The 24,978-nt window shown below is 40.7% G+C and overlaps 1 protein-coding gene across 2 annotated transcripts in view; it reads right to left on the reverse strand.

The window, feature by feature from the left end:
• TGFB2 (transforming growth factor beta 2) overlaps positions 1-24,978 on the reverse strand; it is an 82,232-nt gene that overhangs the window by 38,963 nt on the left and 18,291 nt on the right. The gene's annotated exons all lie outside the window — the stretch shown is intronic.

A 24,978-nucleotide genomic window follows, 5' to 3' on the forward strand; every position in this document is an offset into this window, starting at 1 on the left:
GTAACAGGTTAAGGACTGGTGTAAGTACAGTATTTGGAAACCGATTCAAATCTATAACGCAACAAAGTTCAGTGCACATAAAGTACTTTTAAAATGCCTGAAACTGGTTTAAAATAAACCTGGATGGATATGGTATCAGACTTAACTGATTTAGGTTAATTGGTTTATGAAGCCTCAGGCTTTTTGACTGTCTGTATTTAGTCTCACAGACAGGACATTAGCCATCAGAACTAAGCACAGATAGTCTAAAGTCTGAGGCTGAGTCAATTCAGTCTTCACATGTTGATCTAAGCTGCATAGATTGAACCAATAAACAAGTGAACAGACATTCATTTTTTGATGTCAGAAATGAAGCCACAAGCCTGCAGTGGCTCAGGCCAGAAGCTGAGGGGTGCTACAGCATACCTCCCTGCTCAGCTGCAGCAGACAGCTTGGGCCAAGGCTAACCCACCCACTGGGGGGTGGGATATTGCAGGTGATTTGCAAAGCATCCCAGGATGTTGGGGGGGACTGTAAGTTAACATGACTCTGGAGGGGATCTGGAACAGAAGTTCAATAAACCAGTTTACTCTAAACCAGTTAAGTCTGATAATTTGATCCATCCAGGTTTATCTTAAACTGGTTTTGGCCATTTGGAAAGTAGTTTATATGCAATGAACTTCTGTTGTGGTACAGATTTTAACTAGTTTCCGATCACTTATACCGGTTTGTGTAATTTCTATCCCTAGCCCAGGTGTGCATGCATAAACATACATTGTAGTGATTTAGCATACAGATTGCAAAGAACTTTTAACGTGTTATTACTTCACAGCCAAACACTGCCACTCAAGTAAATGCTAGACATGATCCTGGCCATTTATAATTGCTCTGGTCTTACGAGTGCATTCCACTGAATAAGACTGAGTTCCTGTGAAAATTACACTCCTCTCCTGCACAAGAGATGGAATTTTAAAGTGCCAAAGCCATACAGAACACTCCTACTATAAAAGAATTCATCGGTATTCACTACAACCCTTTTAGTGTGCAAGGGCTAAACAGAAAATCTTGAAGAAAAATCTTGGATCCAAATGTTCTTGAATGTTGGAAGTGTTCATAAGCCAGACTCAAACTGTTGAAACTTTTGGCTAGAATAAGAGGGGGAAACTGTTTGGTATCCTCTAGAAAAAACAGTGTTTCTGTCCCTGCAGTATCCATGTTTCAGTGTACACTCAGAACTCATCTTTCTTCACTTCTGTGCTAGACTACTATATTTGCTGTGTGAGTGATGTATAATATTACATCTCTGGGATTATAAAATGATTAATGAAGTTATATATTCCTGCCCAGCATACAAATGGGACCAAGCAATCACTGCTAGTGGCACTGGGACAGACTGGAGAAAGACTTAGTGTGACCAGCATTGAATACTTCACTTTTAAAAAAAATGAACATGAAGAATCTGCACATTATGAATCTGCTCCTCTAAATTACATTTCTCAGGATGAAACAGAACAGGCAGCACAAGAATGAAGAGAAATAACAATTACTTTCTCACTCTCTTTCTCTGTATAAAATCAGCCAGCTACTCCCTTGCAAAAATAAAGTAAAATAAAATAAAAAGAGGGCCAGCCAGCAAACAGCACATTAAAACCTGCACGTTTTTCAAAGATGTGTGGTGCTTTGCTATATGCCTTCTGCTGCTGCCTCTCAGATTACTTGGAAATGAATCTACTGAAGAAAAATTCAACAGCAAAAATTAACTCATCTCTTCTTTTCCTACTGCTTTCAACAAAAACTTCTTCACAGTTAGGGTAGAATAAACTCTCTCCAGAGGTGGTGCAGTCACCTACTCTAGAAATCTTCAAGAGACTGGATGATCGCCTTGCTGGGGTCACCTGACCACAGTTGTCTTTCCTGCCTAGTGCAGGGGGACTGGATCTGATGACCAGCTCCTTATAATCTATGAATCAATGAATTCAGTGCCTTGCTGTTGTTTTTCCTCTTCCATGCTGAAGCTGCAAGGCCCAGCACTGATGACAAAACTTGGTATCCCTGAAAAAAGCTATATTCAGATCATATATTGGGCTGGCAAATGATGTCTTGCATTACTTGAAGCTGTAATTCAGCTGCCTAAGATTAACTGGGTATTTGGTTTTCCTATCCTGGCCCAACTTTATGGCCTACAAAGATGTTGATAGTATTAAAAACAGCTAAAAGCTGATCTTCATTAACACTAACACCTTTATACACCACTGTGGAAGAGTAATGTGGCCTTAAATATAGGGCAAGTGAGAAACAGGGTCTTTATTTACTTTTTTAATTCCAGAGAGGCACCTTAATCTTTGAGGGTTAATACGTACAAGAAAAATTGAGAGATAAGTAAGTGAGTGGCGTGTGTGTATTTCAAAGCTTAAAGGGGGCTGTGCATCAAACTGTACTATGGTAATACTTCTCCTTGGGGTATTATAACATCTTTTTAAGGGTGCTGTGCAAAATTATCACTGTTAGGTTTGCAAACATCAACACGATTCACAAGATAAATCCAGAGATTTCAAACAGGAATCCATAATGCCAAAAATATTCTGACCTGTTGTGGCCTTTCACAGTTCTTGACAACAGAAGAATTGCTCTACTATTTGTCTATTGTCGTTAAACAAATAAAAGCTAAGAGCTGGCATTTTCTGAAGGGTGCCTTAAAAGGCTGCGAAACAATGGTCTAACAAAGCTGACAAACAATAAATTGCATACTACATTTATGACAGAGATGCAACCAAAAAACCAAACCCTTGGCTGATAAACTTACAATTAAGCTTTACTTGCTGTTGCTTTGTGATAAAATATTATTTTTCCCCATATGTAATGCTATTTAAAGGTGCAACATATTAAAAAGAAGGTGGCTGCAGTCATAATCTGGGGATCAGAGCAAGCCATGCAGTTTTTAAAGCCTCTAAAAGCTCTACGTAAAATTTTGGCCCCACGAGAATCAATGACAAAGCTTGCACTCACAGCAGTAGGACCAGGATTTCACTTCAGTTGCTCAGAAAACTAGCATTAGAATGGAAGGGTTTTTTTCAGTACAAGATGACAGTCTTCAGTCTCTCTGCTTCATGTTCTCTATTGAATTCGGTTGCCAACAAAAGGTCCTTCAAACTTTCAGCAGTTATTTTCTGAATATTCAAGGAAGACAAACCCCTTCCAATTCACCATCATGATCCTTTGAATGAAATCCCAGGTTATCATGTATCACCACTGAAATCAAATATGTAAATAGATGTATGTTGTGTTTGGAAAATTCTCAGGTATGCACTTTGCTATTCTGCTTACACTGGAATGCAAGAAAAAATACCCAGAATGGCTTTCATCTCTATCCATGAAGTGGTCTTCTTTCAGCTAAAATTTATAAGCAAGAATCACAGAAAAACTCCTTGCTCTCCTTAAGAAAATGATGAGGGAATAAAAGGAGACCCTTTTCCCTGGCAAAGTTGAGACCCTCTAACTTTGCTGAACTGGAGAGTTTGAGTCTGCCAATGTCCAAAACATACCACATGAATCTTCCCTACTGCTTACAATGTTGACCACAGTCATCTTCATTACAAGGCCTTTTCTTCTTTTCTTTCCCAACTTTTTTCTGGGTTGCAGACAGCTTAAATGATGTTTTCAAAGGGATCTGTAACAAGAGACATCCCCACTGGCAGAGTGAATCAGCAGGTACAATGCCGGCTGTATTACTTGTAAATCATATGGCTTTATAAGCAGACTACGTGGAGGTGGTGATAAAAAAAAAACTTGAGTGTTTTTTCCCCCCCTGAAAGACCATGTTTTTCTTTCTCTTATCAACAGCAGATTAGGTATGGTGCTAAGTTTTCATGTGCGTTTATTGTTATTATTTTAAATCTAGCCTTTCTTTGGCACCTGCCTCATAAATTTCATTTATACTGACAGCCTGGCCAGCAGGATTAAAATTGGCTCTGGGATGTTATCTCAGTGCCAATTTACTAATGAGCTATACTTAAAAAAAAAAAAAAAAATAAAAAAATACCATGCAGACAGTTTTACTGACTCCATCAGACTCCTTGAAAACATTACTTCTGTTATAAATCTATTCTTTTCTTCAGTATACGAGCCTCTTGGCAAATCTACGTATAGCTTTGTATGCTGTATATATCCCTTGCTTCACAGCTCTAAAAATTCTGAAGGGATTGGAGCCGCGGCCTAGGGTCAGAGACAGGCACGTGGGAATCATGGAATCTTAACAACTTCAATGGGAACCTGCCACAGACGGACAGGATGCACCTGCACTTGGAGACAGTGGTCTGATGCCAATATGGCTGCACAGGCCGGCTCCGAGGCAGCAAGAATGCCGTTCTCAACATACTACACCAAGTGCTAAAAGGATTTGTCACCACTGCTTGTTAATAAACTAAATACTAGAAATATAAAGTCAGGGGAAGAAAGTAATGCTCTTTCAGCTCAGTCTAAAGCCCATACTGGAGAGCTGGTGATATGTTTCAATGACCTCAATAGGCTCAGTGCTTGATGCACTGAGATGGCCTTAATGTTGTCAGATGCCTCTGTGGAGCAATTTTTTCCTACACCCCTATCAAATATAAATAATTTCCCTGTACACTGCTCATAGACAGCACTATGCTCAGGAAGGGCCAGAGAGCCGATTCTGTGGGGAACCTCAATGTGAATAAGACTATTTTATAAGAAAAGAGTCTGGAAGACAACATTATGCTGTTTTCCACTGGAGTAGTAGAGCCTCACTGTTCATGCTAGAGTTGAAACATTTTGAGTTATTTCTCATAGGGCAATTCTCTGAAGGAGCTTAGAGTCTAGGATGTGTAGGTCCCTGGTCCTGGATATTACCCCAGTCTCTAAAGAGGACACTTCACATTCCCTCCTGTCACCCACCAGCTGGCTCAGCTCTCGCTGAATTCCTATCTTAGCTAAGCTCACTGGGAATCTGGTACATTTAGTGCATGCAGAATCATACTCTAATGAACAATCCATATGCAAAAGAGATATGGAAATAAGTATTATTACTTCCACTCTGCAGACAGAACTACGGAACTAGGGGTGGTTAAATTATGTGACTGTGGCCAGCCTAAACTCACTGTTACTCAGTTTAGACTGCAGAAATCCTCAGGCTTATTCTTTTTAACGACATAGCCGTTAATGGTGCGTGCTGAGGTAGCCAGTCTCCAAGGAAACCTCAGATGCCACACTGTCATCATCTGTAACTCATGAGGCTCCATTACCCTCTGCCAAAAACTGGTTTGTGGTCCTCTCAGAACTGGAGAGATCCAGGCATGTTTGAGTTTTTTAGGGCCATCAAGGCGAGTCCTGATACAGGGATTGTTAGAATAATCCATGATTTTCAGAGAATAACCAAGGCACAAATTTTCAATGTCAGAAACAGCCTGGTAGATTTTTAAGACCATCTCCCCAAGGAAAAGTGGAAGTAGAAACTTCTTTCAATGTAAGCTCTAGTTAGCTTTGATACTTCTAAGTCCCTAAAATCTGTCCAGGGCTCAAGAAGCGAAGAAAAACCTTACAACTCTGGCAACATACAGGCAAACCCATTACCAATTGTGCAAGCAGCTGAGTTCTGCTTTTCAATGGCAAATTAACAAGACAGTGTTTTACCTCTCTTAACACATTTTAATACATATTTTAATTGCCTTTGTGAAAGGGCTTGTAAGTGCAAGTTCTGTTATGCAACTGAAGACAATGGCTGGAACCCCCTAGGATAAATCCTCAATATTATACATTGGCAGAGTGAATCAATGCTAACAGACGGCTCTCACAGCACAAAAATATGCCACTGCTGAACCAAGCTATGCTAGAGGGGAAAAGAAATTGGAAACAGTTTGAACCATTTAAGGAACTATTAGGAAAAGTTTCCTTACATCCTGTTTTCTCCAACAGTATAACAAGCACCCCAAAGCCATCATACAGGAGAAACGTGGTGCTGAATTCAGGGGAGTGGCAGTGAAACGACATTCTCAGGCAACTTCACAACTTAGTTTAAGTATTTCAGACTGTAGTATTTATGAACCCCCACACCTAGAAAAAGGTAATTTAAATATAGACATTTCTCTTTTTTTCACAGATTTTTTGTTTTCAGGTCCAAGATTGTATTTTCCCTTTACTAATTTGCAGGAAGATTAAGCTAACTGGAAATGTTCAAGTGTAGGATAAAAGATTAGTCTGTATCTTTTGTAAAGCACTAAGAGACAGAAGGCCTGTAGCTCTGGTTCAGAAAAATACCTAAGCATGTGCTGAACCTTAAACTTATCACCCACTAAAATTAAGAGTTTTCATGAATAGGGACAAACTCAGACATGTGTTTAACAACTCTTCTAAATGAACTCCACAAACTAAGAAAAAATGGTATAAATTTAAAGCTCATGGAAGTGACTAATAGCCCTTAGGACTTCTGATGCTTGCTGTTTGAATTTCTTCTAATGCCTTGCCATCTCATCTAATTCCTATGAGACCATCAGTTCTGGGACAGGTAAACCTTCCTATATACTTTAGTCTTACCCCCTCTAAGAGTCTCAAATAAGGGATAAGAATTAGGGACAACGATGGAGGGGTATTCTGTGTTGTAGAAATTTAGCTACTAGAATGAGCTAGCCACATTAATTTCAAACAGGCTAATGAACTGCTGGTAATCTGATGGTAATCTGATGGTAACCAGACAGTAAAGCTGGTGGTTTTTAACCCCTTCCCATCTGGATTTGATTTCAGTCTAAATGAAGCCACCTAGTCCCATGTAAACATCTAACTTTGAAATGTGAAGTGAAGGTTTTAAAACTCAAAAAGAGAGTATTGTGTTAACTGTCAAAATTAGTCTGTGGACAAATGCAGAGATCCCATTAATGCTCATACATAAGAATCCATAAAGAGATTTATACTAGAATGTCTGTGTCATTGGGATATCCTCTGTATTGTACTTTTCTATCTACTTTCCCCATATCTCTCATTCCATGTACTGTTATGGGTCTTACACCACAGTTGTGACTATTTCACTAACATGACTCTCCATTATCAGTGGGGGTCCTTGACCTGGAGCTCTCTTCTTCTTCCCTTTCTTCTGGCCACTGAGTCATTTCCCTTAAATCTTCCCTTTCTTTCTAAGCCTATGATTTATTACTTCAGTAAACAGTTTTATGATGCCCTCCATGAAGGACAACATAAAATTAGGGGGAACCCCCCCAAATGTACAGTCATATTCTGCATAGCAGGGTATATACTTCAGTAGGTAACAGAAATGGAGCATGATGCAAGACTGATGAAGACACTTGAGTTTCAGAATCTTTTGGAAAGCAAAAAAGAGTAAAATTAAATTCATGACTGAAAGAAATGCAAAGTTAAATGGGTTTCTGCAAAGTAAGTTGCCTAAGAAAGTATTTTCCAGAGCTGTGGTTTTAATGACTATGTAAATGAGTGGAAAATAGGATTAAAGGTTTTGCCTAATTGTAACGCATCATATTCGGAATTGCAGGGTTTTTTTCAGTTGCAAAGGCATGTAAAAACCAATCAAATGAAGTCTAATTAAACGGGATCCAGCTGCTTCTTAATATTCCATGTTACTAGACAGCATTTGAAATCATTCTCCACTGGCACCTCAGATAGGCTTATTTGGAATACATACATAGAGGATTTTACACTCCTATTTCCACTTTGTCATCTGCTCAGCTGAAAAATATTATTAGAGTCATTCCCTGAAACAGTTCAGCTCTCTTATTAATTAGCTCCGTTTATAAACAAGAAGGTTTCAAGAACTGAGAGACTGACCGAGATTCCCTCTAAGAGGAATCTTGTGGCCAGACAAAAATCTGGCTTGATACAAAAGTAAAGCTGATATAGGGATAACAATGTTAAAACTGTTGTTGTGGTATCATAAGAGCCCATTTACATTTGCAAACGGAATAAAACCCAAAGCTTGCTAAGAGGTTAGCTACTTCCAGAAACTCCAAAGTTCTTTTCATTCACAGCTAGAATGGTTCTTTAATTTTCTTCTTCCCTTTTCTTTCTTTATTTTTATTTTTTAACTTTCAGGCACAGAGATTTTATCTTGAATAAACTGCCCAGTGAGTGACTGTTCTTTACAATGTCTTCACAAAGTCAGTTACCCAATAAGAATTTAGCAAGCAGTACCAGCTCATTCAAGCTTTTCCTCCTCAAGCTCAAAATCTCTTTAATTCCCCCTCCTCCACAGGTCTGCTCTTCATCTTCTGCTGAACTGAAATCTGGTAAATATTACACTTACAAGGTAACAGGTTTGGAATGTCAAGCATCTAAAGCTCAACATAGTCTCTTCTTGGCACCTAAATGGATATAATTTGTTGCCTAGTGCCAGATTGTATTCAACTGGCTTCATACAATTCAAATAACAATATGGCCTATGCAAACATTGAGAATATTTATCAATCAAAACTTATAAGAAATGCTTCCCTAAGGGAAACAAGCAAGTGCTACTTAGCTTTTTTAGCATCCATACCAATTCTAGTATTTTGAATAAACCTGTCAGCTTGGGATACAGGAAGAAACATTTATATCCTTTTGGTATCATCTTCATAAATATATGACAAATAGAGAAAGAAAAATCAGGGCTGCTTTGCTCATTCCCTTGATGTGCCCATTCCCTTCCATAAAATCTTTCCCCACATCATCATCAGGACATGGAGTAGTGAAGACCAGAGGGTGCAGGAGTACTTGACATTTTTGAATGAAGCTCCTGGGAAAGTATTTTAAGCCAAGTAAAGGTTTTTCTCCAAGAAGGAGATGTAAAACATCTGACTACCACCCTGCTCATACAAAATTAGCCCTAGCGCTGTGCAAAGTGTGGTCCTTAATTAATTAGAAGAGCCATATTGGAAACATTTGCCTACAGTATCTCCCTGTAGCTGAAAATGTGTTATTTGGATGCATTAACCAGGCCTCTGCTGGCTGCCTAGGAGACAGTGTTGGTGCCACAGGGTGAAAATAGAAGCCTAGTGCAGCAGGCAGCTTCAGATACCTTCTTTTTATAAGCAAGCATTACCGAGAGGCAAACAGAATATTATATCAGCTGCATTCTGTATTGCACCATATGGCTTGCCTGGAAGGACCCTCATATCAGGCTATCAAAAAGCACATTCTTATATACAAATTTACAGCCAAGACTTGAGAAGTGCTAAGCACATGCAGTTCCCTTAGGCTTCACTTGAAATTGCCGGTCCTCCAAGAGCACTCAGAATAATCTGTGAATTTAGTCTATATGCATAAGATATAATTTCTTATATCCAGCACAGAAACAGGAATGGATTGGACTTTCAACTTAGAGTATTCCTCTGTTTCACATGAATGACACACTAAAAGTTCCATTTACATATATTATACAAACCACTAAAACCTATACACATTGTGTTGTTGGAGTATATTTTAGATGCAGTGCAGAAAAATCCAGAATGACAAAGAACTCAAACAACAGATAAAAATATATACTGTCCTCTCTTTTCCATAGCAGTCAATAGGCTCAGCACTTTCTCATTGGCACTGTAATCGTACTATAAGAGAATTATGCTGTTATTGTGGATTATAGAATCTTGCTGTGGAATGGTGGAGAAAATTGTAACACTATCCAAATGGTGTGTTTACGAAAAGAAGAAACATTAAACTATGTTAAGTTCCGTTACTTCTACAATCTAGTCGATGATAACCTTGTTGCAAAAAAACCCAACATCATAGTGAGTTGTATCAACACAGGGATGACTGGCAAAACAAGGGAAATGAACTTCCTACTTTATAGGCGCATCCCCACAGGCATGCATGTGCAGGGGTGTGTGTTTCCTGCAGGACATATAGCAACAGCACATATTTGTGATGCTACTATTTGTCCACAGGTGCACCCCTGCATGTCCACTCCAGCATGCAGCAAAGGCACCTGGGTGGGGGTAGGGGAGGCTGGGGCCAGCTTCTGTGCTGGCCCCTGCAGCTTTACCTGGTGGCCTGAGGGCCTCCTGAGGCAGCAGTGGTGCTGGGCCAGCCACTAGAAGCCTGGCTGGCAGCCAGTGTGGCTCTGACCAGCCAGGCTCCAGTTTCTGGCAGCACACATGGCTTTGCGGCACCGCAAACTGCACGTGCATGCTCATGGGGACGTGCCCTATGAGGCTTCACCTGAAGTACTGTGTCCAGCTTTGGGGCACACACCTAAGGAAAGATGTAGGCAAATTAGAAGTCCAACAGAGTGACAGAAATAATTAGGAAGCTGGGAAAGATGATTTATGAAGAAGGGCAGAAAGAACTAGGATTATTTAGTTTAGAGAAGAGACTGGGGGGGTGTGGATTTGATAACAATCTTCAAATATCTGAAGGACAGTAATAAAGTGGATGGAAATAATTTATTCTCTGTTCCTATAGGGAACAGGACTAGGAGCAATGACCTCAAACTGCAGTGGAGGAAATTTAGGTTGGAGATGAAGAAGAACTGTCTCACTATGAGGCTGATTAAATTTTGGAACAAGCTACCAACAGAAATTCTGTAATCTCTATTCATGGATTTTTTTCAAGGGCTGGTTAGATACTTCATGGGAATGGCCAAATCAGGGATGAACCTGCCTTGAGTAGGGGGCTGGATTAGATGATGTCTTGAGGCCCCTTCTAGCCCTACTTTTCTGCAATTCTACCATAAAACTTGATTTAGCCACCTAAAAATAAACAACAAAACGTTCCTTAACATCATATACCTATATAGTATCAATGTTTAGATAGCAGTCACATATCTTGAATTAAAGGGCAAATAATTTAATAACTTTACCACTTTAGGAATTTCTAAACATAAACCCAATCCCACCTAAAAAAAAAAAAAAAATTACACTGAACTGTGGTTAATTCACCACTCCAAATGAAATGCAAATGGTGAATTACCCACCAGCGGCCAGTTTTCAAGAGTTGTTAGGAGGTAGGGATGTGTACTGGAAGGGAATCAGATAAATGCTGACTAAAATCCTAAGCACTGTGGCAGGAGCTGCCCAGCTACAGCTTCCCCCCTGCCCAGAGCAGTGCAGCAGGAGGAGCCACTGGAGGTGGAGGGGAACTGAGCAGTACCTGGGTAGCTGAAGCTGCACTGGGAGCAGCTTTGCCTAGAAACTATGCACTGGCTGGGGCTGGATGGCATGTGTGAGTGTAGTGTGGACTGCCCCAGATGGGGCTCGGCTGTATCTTGCCTATTCCTGCCATAGGTGAATTAACCAGAGTTTAGGCCTGAAAAAGACCTGTCTGTCATCTGGAGGGAAGAGTATTTTTTAATCAAAATTGAAGAAAGAGACTACCCTGTAAAGATGTGGGTGTGAGAGGTCAACTTAATTTTGAGGCTTCTTTTGTTCTGAATACTAAGCAAGACTCTAAACACTGTTAGGCTTGAATATCCAAAAATGTTACATCTAAGAAGCTCTTGAAGCAACTACAAAGGAGTTGTGCATGGTAGCCCAAAAGAGCCATTATCTTGCTGTGGCCTGGAACAAACAGTCAGTATGAAGCAGTGCAAAAAGATTGTGTGGTCTTGGGTCTATACAGAACTTAGAAACAGCTGATGGGATTGTTGCACTATATAGTATGTAATTCTAGGCTACACAACTAAAGTAGCCTGGCCATCTGTTAGATTTTTTCATAGTTTCTATACTCAATATCCATTTGTTGAAAGATGAAAAGGCAAATCTCCTTCAAGATAGTCACTGAAAAACCACTGTGATTTTAACATATCTGTGAGAAGCTGACACAAGGCCAATTTGTCTGTGTGTTTCAATTCAGGGTTAAACATAAGGGAAATACAGAATACCTTTAATTAACTGCTGTGTTTTACTCTGCCCTCATTTGCAGCAATAGATCAACAGATCTGTCCAGAGAATGGTGAGTGTGGAATTCAGCTTTCACCATACAAAATAGAAATGAAATCACCTTGAATCCAAAGGAGGAAACTCCTCCTAATAGTAAGCACAGACATTTTTAGGAGCTTTTGTTTAAGTCTACTGCATTTTGTAAACAACCCCTAGAAATGCTGCGAATACTAACTATAAGTAAGCAATTTATAATTCCTTCTTGGCTTCCACTAAAACAAAACACATTTTCAATATTTTGGTCTAAATAATTCCTTTGTTTCAGAAATAGATTTGGAAAGAGCCTTATATATCCAAGAATCTAAACTATGTCTATACCGGCTCTGTGGCAATATCAAGCCTATTGCCAAGAAACAAACTCCTCCCATTAGTTCCTGTTCCTCATGGTCATCTTACAGAAAACGTCATATTCTTCTTGCAGACTGCTCTCAGAAGCTGAGTCTTGGGAATGCTCTTGGGCATGATCCTCAAGAGTTGAATATGCAGCTCTTAAGCACCAGGCTGAATATGCAGAAGCATCCAGCTGAATATGTAGAAGCATCTCTTTAATGGCAAATACCACAATACATGAGCAAAAACACGTTCATTTTAATGGAAGAATACAGAATAAGAGATACTAAAATATACCGTCATTTGCATGGCAACATTCTAGCTGTCTTTTATCAGAAAGGTCTATTAAGAACAACTAAGAGCTTGCCCAAAATTCTTTAAACTGGGAATAAAGTAAAGTAAAATAAAATAAAATAAAGAGACTTCTTCCACAAACACAGGATTCAGTGTTTGAACTTTTCAAACCCTAACATGTTTATTTTTCTATTGTCCTATACAATACTATTCTTTTTTAAATTTGAAAAACCACTCTTTTTTCTGAGATATTTCTGTCTAGTCCAGTGTACTGTGCACTTGATCGCCCTTTAAGGCTTAAAATTGCCCTTTTAATACTATTTACTGTATACCTGGAAAGATGCTTGACTGGAGTAAAATCACATAGAGCTTGAAAAAAACCCCACCTCTGTAGACACAGGCCATCACAGCAGCCTGCTACTCTGCAGTGTGGCTGCTCTTCAGTGGAATTAGTTACCAAAGTGAATTAACTTAAGGGTAGATTGCCAAATTAACTCTACCGAAGAAACAAATTCTTGTCCATGTTACTCCTGGTGTTTCCAGTATAGATTGAGCTTTCTGTTTTACAAGGCTAGCCTTGGTTTTCCCTGGATGCTACTGAAGCAGGTGAATGGAGCCAACTGGAACAAACTGAAACATATGACAAATGTCTTTTTCTGAGACATGCTCACTTCCATCACTTACACAGAAAGCTACTATCTGCTTCATGTTCATGGACAGGAAGTTAGTTTCTTGGTGACTTTCGGAGTGGGGGGGGGGGGAGGAGGAGCGGCGAAGGGCACAAAGAGGATTTAAATCATTCTCCCAAAACCCAAGGTTGTGGTTTCAGATTTTTAGAGCACAATTGAAAACCTCCAGTGTTCTGGTCCTACAACCAGAATGGTTCTCCAATGCTGAAAGCAAGCTGTAGCAATAGCAACAGGTCTGATGGGAAAAATCACAGACTCCACTATAGAAGGTACCTCAGAAATCCAATGATATTGAAATGACATCCACGCTTAATGACAGATCATCAAAACAAATAGAAATGCTGTTAAGGCTTGCAGGAAGAAAGCTAAGTTTTGACTGATTGCTTTTTAGTCCATTAACTGTCCCTGAAGTTCCACCTGTTTTGTTTTGTTACCCAGTCTGTTCTTTTCCTAAAAATAACACTGAAGTAAATGATCCTTGAAGCAACACTGGATTCACTTCTTTTTCAAAAAAGCTATTCTCCTGGACAAATATGAACTATTAAGACAAGAAGCAATGAAGAAATAAGGCAAACACACACACACAAAACAAACAATAAAATAATATATGCTTAAAACTAGAGATGAGATCCAGCTAAGTATTAGAAAAAGATGGTCTGACCATTTATGGATTCAGAGGGATCCAAAACTAACCCAGACTCCAGACTGTGGACAGAGCTCATATTCAACAAAAAATCTCCACAAATTGCATCATGTAACATAAAAGTGATTCCGAAAATGCAGATGTACAGCAATATGTGAAACTTTGTTTTTTAACATTAAAATAGACTTGCAAAGCACCTGTTGTTGCTAAGAATACGTCCTGGTGCTGATTATTTATAAATGTACACGTACCAAGCAAAACAACCAGAATGAAGGCTTTCCAGAGCAAGTTGTCTGATTCCTGTTATCAGTAGGGTAGTTCAGCGCTATGTAGTTGATTGGAGTCTAAAGAATCCGGACTGCAAGTAATCTTACTTCAGTCATATGATTCTGGCACAAGTTTCACAGGATACTGAAGGCTATTAAATACAGTATATGGTGTTTAAATTGGCAAGGGGTTTACAGAAAATAGGGAACGCCTCTCTGTAAACTAGGCTGTGAAACATGGAACTGTACCAGAGATTAGAAAAATGACTGGCCATGTTCCCTTTAGGAAAACAGTCCTGCATTTCTCCGTCCTGAAATGGAAGCATATGTAATTTTATAATTGTGAAGCATTGTGGATATCTACATAAAACAAAATATGTTGCAGAGCTGCCCAAAATTTGCCCACGTGAGGGTTGTTGTCATATCAAATGGAAAGGTGCACTCTCCAAGAACTGTACATCTGTACTGAAACGGAAGCCAGTACATACAGCAGAATTCCAACATGTACGTTTGGTTGGGAAATGCAATATATTCAGGTTGAGGTATCTGACATGCAACATTGCTGAATGATGCTTTCAAACAGGACAATAAGATGACTCATAATAAACCTGAGATTCTGTAAATACCCAAGCAAGCGATTATGTGAGAAGCAAGGACATCACCCTAATACTAAGTAAGGGTTTATGATCAATTTGCATAAATATTTCAGGAGGTTTTCATACACATCCCTACAATGAAAAAAGTTATGGGAACCTAATGAGAGTAAAATTCTGACTGATAATTAACAATGAGCATGAACTGTGATGAATCTGGGGAGAGATCATCCAAACTACTGATATTCGGTAGTTTAATGTAATCATGGTTACCAGTTTAATGATGTTATACCCCCATTATGTGAAGTACTGGAGGGAGAAGCCTGGGAAAGAGTAAGAGAGACAGCACTGAGAGTGGGCAGGATATCAGAGGTGAATTCTCAATGTGGCATTGGAGCAGGAAAAATACTACCCTCAGAGGCATCAGAGCACAGAACAAAAAGGGAACAGTCCTTTTCTGTGTGAACCAACTGTGATCCACCAAGAACTCTTCCATTCAGTTCCAGGATATCTTTACAAGAAATGTACTACTCAAATTGGAAAGAATTCAGAGAAGAGCAGCAAATGATTAGACAACTGGAGGATCTGGATTGTGAAGATGACGAGAACTAAAGGGCTTATCTGGGACACAGTACCATTGTTATCTGAAAACATCCCTCCCCACCAAGCAGCTGGTTGGCGGAGAACAGGGTAAAAAAACAAAACAAAAAAACCAATCATTCTCTGGGGGCTGGAAGCCTCCCAGGGCTCCAGGATGGCTCCCGCACCAAGCCCAGCTGCATCTTGTTCCCCACACTCCTCCAGGTTGACTTGGAGGAGTGCAGAGGATGGTGGTGGGGGGGGGGGGGGGGAATGGGGTCACCCTGCACAGTGACAACCCTCCTGGAGACCTTGATCCAGATGCCTCCCCCACCACCTCCTCTGGGCTGACCTGGAGTATGGCACAGAGCAGGGGCTATTCTCCTGCAGCAGTAACTGAGAGCGCTCCTACTGGGGGAGAAAGTGCACCCTGCTCCCATCCTGTCAATCAGCTGACTGGTGGGATGGGGCTGCATTCACCTGCAGCCTGAACCTTCCCAGGGCTGCCAACTACCTAGTAACAGCCTACCCACCCAGCTTATTCTTCCAGGTAGGAAAGATAAGCTGTCAATCAATGGGCTCCTAAAAAGGAGGCAGGCGGGTGGAGGGATGACCCAAGGAACAGCCCCTCTACTCTAGTGCTCCATGACAACTCATCTGTTTCAATGTTCAGCCAAGAGGCTGGAATGCTTGAACTCCCAGGCAATTTTCCTAGTGCTAAGAAGTGAACAGCCCAACGCTCCTTAATTATTTTAAATAAAAAAATAGTCATCAGTATTGTTTCACTACCATGACTTCACTCCTGACTAAGGAAGAGCAGAAAACTGAAAACAAGCAAATATCACCATGTATGTTATAGAATTATCTTGGTTTGAGAGATGCTATCAGATGCAGAAGATGATGCACTAGAGGTTAAGGACACTGACTTAGAGAACAATTAGAAAATTGTTCCCTGTACTTCTAGAAAGTGCTTATATATTTTATTTAGAGTTTCTTTTATCTTAACAATACCTTTTGCTGATTAGAAATGACCCAGGAACATTCTACTGGGGAAAAAAACCCCTAAAAACAAAATTCAAGAAATGTACCGTAAATAGGGTCCTTTCATGATTTAACTATAAATCTTGGTTGTCACTTAAGTGCCATACATATTTCAAGTACCTCAATGCACAGTTTGTCAGAAGGGGCCAAATTAAGTCTTGCTTCCTTGTCTCACACAGCTAAAATAATTATCAACATAGCATTCCTGATTTGTCTGAAGAAACTATGTATGCCCTTTGTAAAGAAAGATGTGACAACAGTAATTGAGACAGAAAAAGAACTCAAACTCCCCTTGAGGTGAGAAATGGAAGGCAAAATATAGCAGGCCCCAAATTGGGTAGGAGCAAGATGTGGAGACATGGAGTCAGGGAATGTCCTGGGCCCTCCCTTCATGGTTGACTCAAGGTTAATATTTCAGGGCTATGCTTCTGGGTAGTTCAAGCCACTCCTAATAGGCTGTTAGACTCTACTAAGTCAACAGCTGGCATTTCAAACAGCTGCTGTATTTGGTCTGGTCTCCTTGAAATAATATCAAAGCTGCACCATTTGTGCTGCTGCAAGGGTAAATGTGGACCTCAAATAAACATGTAAAACCCCCTGGATTCAAGTGAAAGTTATGCCCACTTACTTGAAGGGGCAAATTGGCCCACAGTTAGGTGCTAACACTTCCATATTAATAATTTCGGGTCTTCTGGGGTTAGAATTATGTTGGGCATATTCACCTTCATGTAAATATGACATACCTACCCCTGAGACTTAACACTTTTAAAAATAACCGCTTAGCAACTGATTTAGAGGAATAGAAAAGATATGGAGAAATGCAATCTAAATACATATGAACCAGCTTCTCATCTGGCATAAAGCAGCACTGAATTGACTGCAACTACTCCAGTTCTTGCCAGATAAGTATCTGGTTCAGAAGCCTGCTATTTCATTTCAAAATAAAGTGTCAATTTACTAACACTAAAAAGTTAGGCAAACAATGCATATGCCTGAATATGCCAGATCTAGATATGCCCCCTTGTCTCAACCATTCTAAATCTCTCTTCTCCCATTTTGCAGCCTCTGTCTCCCCTGCTCCATCCCCCACATCTGTTAAAGAATGAGAAGGGCTGGTGAGAGGTAGCAGTAGCACGTGCTTTAGAAAAAGAAAAGGAGGAAGAGATGAGGAGTGGGATAGGAGAGAGACAGAAGAAGGGAGGAGGAAAGATTATTAGCAAATTAATATAATGGCATGAAATGTAGAGAGATAATGAAAAGAAAAATTAATGAAATGGTACTTTAGCAATAGCTGCATTATTAGTACAATTATGTAATTATTTGAATTACGCCAGTTCTGGAGGCCTGAACCATAATATACCCTAGTACAACAGTTGGCAGCCTTTTGTGACTGTGGGCCGATTTGACCCACTTTGGGTCAGAAGTGGACAGGTGGGCGGCCACTAGGAGCCAGCCACCACCCCTGCCATTTTCTCCCCTGAAAGTGAGAGGAAAATGCCTGCAGCTAGTGCTTTTTCCCCCACAGCAGCACAGGAAAGTAACTGCAAAGTCACCCCCACCCCAGTTGCTGCCAAAAGCCCATGATTGCAAGCCAGATCAAATGGGTCTGAGGGTAGATCCAGCCTGCGGGCTGTAGGCTGCCAATCCCTGCCCTTGTAAATTGTGCAAACATATAAATGAGACAGTCCCCGCCTACAGAACAAAGTCCTGTGAAGATGGCCATTAGCATCTCTGCTAAGCCTTATTGATATGATTTAGTATGGTAATTCTTTGCCAGTCCTGAAGATGTTGCGGCTTGACTTTGATTTCTTGAAGACTGAAAAAATAGTTACTCTGGCCATTTCAAGGTCAGAGGCATGGGGAGGGGAAAAGAACTTGACCAAGGCTGAGTGGCTTTCAAACAGACCTTTAACTCCTGTGAGGGGAATTCACAAGTTTGTTTAAATCTATGGCAATCATGCAGTTGGTCCAATAAAAGATATCACCCACAAAAACCCTTGCCCCTGTAACTCCTAAATAGCTTCAGATTTTTTGAGCAGATATTTACCAGTTCCTAATATCATATCAGAAGAAACAATAGTAAAATTACAAAGTGGGGAGTGAGAGCTGTGGTCTGTTCTCCTCTCTGTTGATAGCTTCCTGCATGTGCCTCTGAAGTAGTTTGAGACCCTTGGACAAAAGACACAGAAGAAGTGCTAAGTGTTGCACTGTGGATTTATGTTTAAAACAAAAATGATGACGATCAGATTATTTACACTTGAAATAAGATACTGAACAGCAGCCAATCATGGTCAGTAACTTACTCCATTTCACTTGGTGCCCTGTATCTCTTTACAGGGGGATCTTTGTGCAGATGGGCTGACAGGCAATGGTTTAGTTGTGTGGGGGTAATCAGGGCAGGACACAGAAAGCCCACAGAAAGCAGCTGAGCTGAGAGAGGCAGGGGAACAGGGCACAGCCAGGAAATTTGCAGATTATTCAGCTCTACCAATCAGACGTACCTCTCTTGGGATATTGTATATCAGATGCAGAGGATGGTGCAGCATTAGAGGGTTAGAATGCTCAATTAGGGAACAATTAGAATATTGTTCCCTGTAATGTCTGTGCTCCTAAAATGTGCTTATATATTTTATTTAGAAGTTCTTGCTCTTAAGAAAATCTTTTGCTGAGTAGAGATGACCCAAGAAAATGCTGCTTGAGGGAATAAAACAAATGAACAAAAACAAAATTGAAGAAATGTACCTTAAATAGGGTCCTTTCATAATTTATCTATAATAAAAAAGAACATTTAGAAGCACTGTAGAGGCCATGGAGCAGGCTGGGTTTAGAAGGCATTTTGTTCCCTTTGACAACCGTTGCATAAATCTCCATTAGTCAGGCTTTGTATAGGGGCAAAGTTTGTCATCTCCTCATTGCTTCAGAATGCCTTGTATTAGTCCTAATGGGAATTACCCTAACACACTGAGAGAAGAATGTGTTTTTAAATAAGACTGCGGAAGTTACAGGAGATAAGGATACTTAATGCATAGATTATATGTACATACTTATACATACCTCACTTTTTAAATAATATTTTATAGCAGCAATTATTTAGCCAGGTATATGCACGCTGTATGTTTAAAAAGTTATTCTCATATAGATGTGTGAATATGCGAATTTGAGCATGAGGATGGACAACATGACCTCCTGAGGTTCCTTCCAACCCTAATTTTCTATGATTAGATATAGGTAGATATATAGGTATAGGTATAAGGCTAGGTTCTCAGTCAGAGCAAGCCAATATAACTTTACTGACTTTAATGGAGTCCAGCAAAGGATCTGACCTAATATCTAGCAGGTTAATAAATTTCTATTAAGGTCCAGGTGCTTTACAGAGACAAGAGGACTCTGGCACTGTTTTGTTTGCGTTATTCAATGTACATATTAGAAGCTACCAAGAGAAAGATGCATCTTTAAAGTATTCACAGTTTCCTGGGTAAACAAATCACTTTAAATAAAATCCATCAGTACTTAAGTAACTAATAAACTATAATAGCTTGTTAGATTAAAAAGATGCAAAAAACACTAAGACAGACAGAATGAATAATATGACATCCACTTTTTATGTTGCATCATATACATGTAGAATGTTTCCATTTCTCAATTAAGTTTTCCATTAATATAGAGAAATAATGAATCCCCACAAAAAATAATGTAGAAAAATCTACATTGAAACATTTGTATAAAGGCAACATAATGTCAAATTGACTGGTGTCCCACTCTAAAGCACACCATTCTGTCTTCATGCCAAGCACTACTTCCCTCCATAAGCAGGACTGCTTGTAGAGTAAGGTTATGCTCAAAATGAGTGATGGTGGCAGAGTTTCAGTGAGTTCATTATATTTTATGCTTTTTCACTCTTGGGGAGTTATTTCATCCTAGCTTTGAATTTCCTGTTTGCTGGTCTGCTATTACAAGCTTAAAAAGTAGAATATTTAAGCAGCTCAAACCAAAAGTTTGGCCAGCACTACAACTGTTACAGCAAATGTCCCACTATAGTGATGAGAAATAATAATTACTAAAGATGCGTATGGTGATAATTAAAGTGGTGCTTTACAAAAAGTGGTAACACTGAATGGTAAGTGAAACTTTTACCACACAGTTCCCCATCTGAGCTGTATGAGCAGTTACTAGGTAAGTATATGAGACAAGGACAGTCCGCAGAATGAACACTGTTGCCATAAAGAAATCTGTTAGCTGGTATTACAGTTCAGAGGATTGCCCAACAGGCAACTCATAGGTTGCACCTGTCCCATGAGGGGTTAACATGCAACTCACAGGCTGCCACCCAGCTGCTACTTCCCCCATTGGTCCTGTTGCTGTGGTGGAAGCTGGAGTCTCTGGGGCAGGGCAGCATGGTGGGAGCCAGTGTGCTTCTTGTACAATGGCAAAGTTGGGAGGCAAGGAATGGGGGTATGTTGTAAGGCTCTTGCAGCAAAGGTGGGGAGATTTATGCTGTCCTTGGCATGGTGGATGGCTCATGAAGTTTTCAGAGCTTGCATCCCCAAGCAGTTCAGAAAATGGACAGCCCTGGTTTAGAGTATACTTGTTTTTCTTACAATTTAACTGATATATCATGGAGCACTCGTTACCTGGCTCATCAGATTAGACTGTAAACTCTTCATTCAGAGCAGGGGTGGTCTCTTACCAACATCATGACACTGCCCAACCCAACTAGTCCTGATTTGAGGTCTGTAATATACACATTAAAGGAATTTTTCACTTTGTATCCTAAAACATCTGTCAGATAGCACTTGTAGATGGAGTCTGTGTACTCCTATCAAGAAGTCAGCTGCATTTAGGTCTGGTATGAAATGATCTCTATAAACACATAGCCAACATCTGACTGACATTCGGTTGTGCACATCAAACAATCCTCAGCCAAAAGATGAAATGCAGCATTGCAATCAGTTGTTTCCATTTTGGCCCATCTGAACTGGCAAACAGGAGATTCTCTGTGACACGGGCTATTGGAGGAAGTCTGCATACTCCCTCCCACAGTAGTAACTGATTATTCCTCTCCATTCTTCACTCTGTTAGTGGTTACATATAACCCACATCATTGGGAATCTTAATGAAGACCATAAATATCCAGAAAAAAAGTTGTTGTTTTTTTTCAATACATTTGTTTGGGACAGAGAAGTATGACTATTTGTAGAGAAGTTTAGATTTTTTCCCTGTGTTGATTAAGAGCATCAACCCTTAAACACTGATCTAAGTACTGTCAGGTTTGAGCTAAGTCTGACCCCTTCTGGCTAGGGGTTTCACAGACAAAGCCATGCTACTAAGGCCTTGTTCTCCTTTCCTGACTGTCAGCATCTGGGACCACCCAGTTCTACCATCCCTGCAAAATTAGGGTACGTATCCTAGCATTATAATCAGGGAAGCTAATTAAGTCTCTAAGGTTAAAAATAGACATTGCCTAATGAAGTAGATCAGCTAGGCTGGGATGTGTCCTGGCACAGCTGATCCACTTTGTTGGACGCAGCACATGCTGCCTGTAGCCCCATCTGTTGATCTTCTAGGATAGCGAGCAACACGTTCCCTGCTTCCAAAGAAGTGTCCCCAGCAGTCTCTGAGGTTTCCAAAGCTGATTGGCAGTCTCAACCCTGGGACTGCACTGGAGTGAGTTTGACTCTGGTGTGCCTCAAAGCTGGGCCACGAATCAGCTGATTGGCAAGCCCCAGTCCTGAGACCACATTAGAGGTCCCAGCTTTCCCCACTTCCAGAGATGGGCCCTGGAGATTGGCAGGGGCACATCTCTGAAAGTGAGGAAAATCAGGCAGTCACTCCCAGGGGTGAAGGGGCCTGAACCTGTGCCAGAATTTCCAGGGCATGAAGGACCAACCCCTATACGCCAGGATTGCCTGCCCAGACTGGCAGGAAGTCAGAGCTTTCCTTCCCAGCATTGAAGTGGGAAAGTCAGACCTTCCTTTCCTGCCTCCCCCCACCAAAAAAAAAGTAAAAGGACCACCACCGCAATAAAGCAGAAAATATTATTACTGCCTTTTGTTGCAACCATACTGTGCCACAACAAAAGGTGTGGACCTCTATTTGCTGTTGCTTTGTGCTGCCATAAAAAAAAATTTCTGGAAGCACAAAAGGTGATGTCCGTTTCCATTCTCAGACAAACGGGTCCCAGTCTAAGTGTCTTCTAGATTAGGACCACATACTCAAGAGCTTGGCACTGAAGCAAATGGGAAGAAAAGTAAGTAAAATTTGTCAAAGCACAGATAGAATGTGTCTGCACTCAGTATTTTTACTTGCAAGACATGCTGTTCTATGTCTTTTTGTAGCGGTTGTGTTCAACCAAAGGAGAATCTGTTGCAGTTGCCCAGCCTGGAGATGTCGAAAGCCTGACTCCCTGTGGTCAGGTCCTGACCCAGCATGTGTGGGTCAGTAAAAACAAAGGAGTTTTTTTTCCTTTACTACTGTAGCAGGGGAAGAGTGAGTCTTCTAGCTATCCCCCAGAGCTTCATAATGTCTTGACAATCAAAAACTATATATTCACGGTCACTGGAAGTGCCAGTGTATTGGTTAGTTGCTCCAAAGTGCTCCCAACTACCTACAGGCCTTAAGCTTGAGCCAACAACTCCTCATCCTTTTGTAGATTTCAGCTAAATGTTCAAGCACTTCAGTGACCTCAAAAGCTGAATCACCGTTCAGAGAGCTCTAGGGATGTCATGGACTTAAATCCATGTCATAAGTCTATGGCATCCATAGATCTCTCCTAACAGTCTTAGAAAAGAAGTTAAAATGTGTTGAACCGCTAAGGGATCTAATTATAAAGGCATCAAAGCCACTTTTATACTGTACCTACAATATGCTTGCAGAAGACTATAAAAATCATGAAGCATCAGCACCAGGAGCACGGGGTCATGATGAACATTGATGGGACTAAAGCAGGGGTGAGCAAAATGGCAGATCCGCCTGGCAGTGTACTCCATTTCCCAGTAGCTCCTGCCCACATCACTGCGTCTGATGTCCATGGAGACCCCAGCATCAGTGGCGCTGTGACAGTGTGGGGCTGGAGTTTCCATGGAGACTGGCCCCAGCACCGCTGGTAGGGCACACACCTGGGTGGGGAGCTGCTCCAGGGCTAGGACTGGGATCTTGCAGTAGTGACAGCATGGTCCAGAGCTGGGGCATGCAGGCAGCAGAGCGTGGATCTGCCCTGGCGCCAGACCATGCTGCCATTCCTGCAAGATCCCAGTCCCAAGCAGCACCCCACCTACTTGCGTGCCCTACCAGCACTGCTGGGGCTGGTCTCCACAGAAACCCCAGTCCCGTGATGCCATGGATCCACAGTTGCCGGGGTCTCGATGGAAACTGGCAACAGCAATGTGGGATGGGGCTGCTGGGAAATGGAGTCCACCATGGGTCTGATCCAAACCAACAAAACCAAATTTGCCCTGAACTTTGTGATAAAAGAAAAAAAAACAAAAAACCCAACAGGAATCTAAATTGTAGGGCCCACCAATAAACACAGTGAAGACAGCCTTGTTCATATTACAATAATTATGACCATATATATGAGAGATGATTTGGGTCTCGCCAGGTGATGGTACTGGTAAAGCTCACTTTCCCTTCAAAGCATTCAAAAATCACCCTCAATGTGGAGACACGTACTCCTACACAGGATGCCTACCCCTAGCACAAACCAGCTTATATTTTTACTACACTGCTATTTTTAAGAGCAGGTTGTTTTCTTTAAAAGAGAGGGCCCTGCTGCCTTGAAGTTTAAAAGTAGTCAGGAAATTTCAGCATTGATTTGTAGACAGAGGAGGAGATGAAAGTGAGTCCCACAGCATAGATCCTGTTCCTGTAGCCCCATCTCTGCCAGGAAGAGTTCCTGCTTCTCTGGCAAGATGTGGAGCTGGCTGGTTTCTGATGCTTCGCCAGGGGTCCAGGGAACAGAATTTCCAAACTATTCCCTGGCTGGAGAAGGAAATGAAAGCAAGTAATTTTAAGAAAAGCAGGTTGGACTGTCCAACCTTTTTCACTCAAGGGACAAAAAAAAAAAGAATAGGAAATATGCAAGGCAAAAATAGTAGAATAAAGAAGGGAGGGGAAAAAGTCAAAAGCAAGTAAGATCTTTTTATTTTTGTATTGCAGTGAAGTAGTAATACATGGACTCTAAGTGCAAATCATACATTTAAAAAGCTGAAAATGGAGATAAGGGCTAATAGGTAAGTATCAGACAGGAAGTCCAAGATGGTAGCTGCATTCAAATCCTGATGTTGCTAATTGTAGTTATTAAGGTGAGACATGAAAGTGAGGCTTATAAATTAGGAAATGATACAAAGAATGAATTGCCCTACAAGAAAGAAACTCAGAAGAAACTACTGTATAAAATGAATATTAGCTGTCGAATTAGTGGTATTCTTTACAGATCTCAAGCTCCAATAATCAGATGCCTTTCAAGTATAGCAAATGTGTTATTGAAAGTGTTAAACACAGACTTTCAAGTAGGCACTAGTCTATTATCTAATGGTACTATAATGAGAAGCCATTTATTCAGTCAAGGAAATAATGATCAAACCATTACAGAGCTAAGATTGATGAAGTACAGTTATTATTTGTGATGTCTAAGAAATTCTGAATTAAGCATAGGCATTCTAATTGTTGGCTTCTTCC

The sequence above is a fragment of the Crocodylus siamensis genome, chromosome 1 (assembly GCF_052110815.1).
Source record: "Crocodylus siamensis isolate JL-2025a chromosome 1, ASM5211081v1, whole genome shotgun sequence".
NCBI lineage: Eukaryota > Metazoa > Chordata > Crocodylia > Crocodylidae > Crocodylus > Crocodylus siamensis.